Raw genomic sequence first — 1,188 nt, 5'->3', positions numbered from 1 at the left:
GCCCCCCCGCGCCCCGCGATCGGTGACGTCACTGGTCGTGTGGTGACTGAGACGTGACGTCACGATCTGTGTGGTGACGGAGACGTGACGTCACTGCGAGCGTGTCGCGGGCTCGGGGGCGAGGCCTGTCCCCGGCAGCCCGGGCCGGTGTCGGTGCGGCCCCGTGTACGGCCCGGGGCAGGGACATGCACAGTGTGAGCCAGGAGCAGCCCAGAGACAGCCGCTGTTCCCACCGGCAGAGACCGGCTCCAGACTGAGGCTCCAGAGGGGGAGGCCGCAAATTCCCAGCCGTTCCTGGTGCTCCTGGTGTGTCCCCGCAGCAGAAAAGGCGCTGAACTGAAGTTAATCCAGACATAGGAAACGATTCCAGGGATTTTAATGGACATTCCAGGACAATTGGTGTGGGCACAGAGGCACCGAGTGGGGCACTCCAGCTCAGTGAGCCCCAGGAGCAGATGTGCATCGCTGTCCTGTTGGTTTATCTGCTTCCATCCAGACTGGCCTGCTCAGGCAGATTTATTTTTTTTTTTATTCTTCCCAAAAGAACATCCAAAGGCACAGAAATGCATTGGAGTCACACGTCACGGAATGGATGTCAAAGACTTTAGCAGCTTTGCTCCACAACTGATCTCTGAAAGCTTCAGGGTTTGATCAAACGCTCAATTAATTAATTAATTAATTAATCTATTCATTCGGTGGAATTTGTGTTATGTATTAAAATACAGATGAGTCTCCACATAACACTTTAAAGGCTGAATTCAGAAATTCAGAATTTCTGAAGAGAAATTCCAGGAGCTGTGCTCTGCATGCATCCTGTCCTGTACCTGAATCCCTACACATTTATCTGTGGAAGCCCACCCGGAGCAGGTGACCCCAGGGACAAACAGCCCTGGGGCCTTGGACTGGCTGCCTACAGTGAGGGTTTGTTTTTTTTTTTATGGAACTCTTTTATGTCTTTTATGGAACAGCAGCAGCAAACACTGGAAATAAATGCTCTGGAAAAAGGTCCCTCCAGGAAAGAACAGTGTACAGAAAGCAGCCTGTTTTCACTACGTGAGATAATGGCTATTGTGGGGGACACAGGGTACAATTCTGTGATCCCAGAGCCACCAGGCCCAGGCCAGTGGGGACAGTGAGCAGTCACGGGGCAGGGAAAGTGCTGACTGCTGTGAGCATTGTGAATGAACA

The sequence above is a fragment of the Poecile atricapillus genome, chromosome 27, assembly GCF_030490865.1.
Source record: "Poecile atricapillus isolate bPoeAtr1 chromosome 27, bPoeAtr1.hap1, whole genome shotgun sequence".
NCBI classification, from domain to species: Eukaryota; Metazoa; Chordata; class Aves; order Passeriformes; family Paridae; genus Poecile; species Poecile atricapillus.
This window is presented reverse-complemented; position numbering follows the sequence as displayed.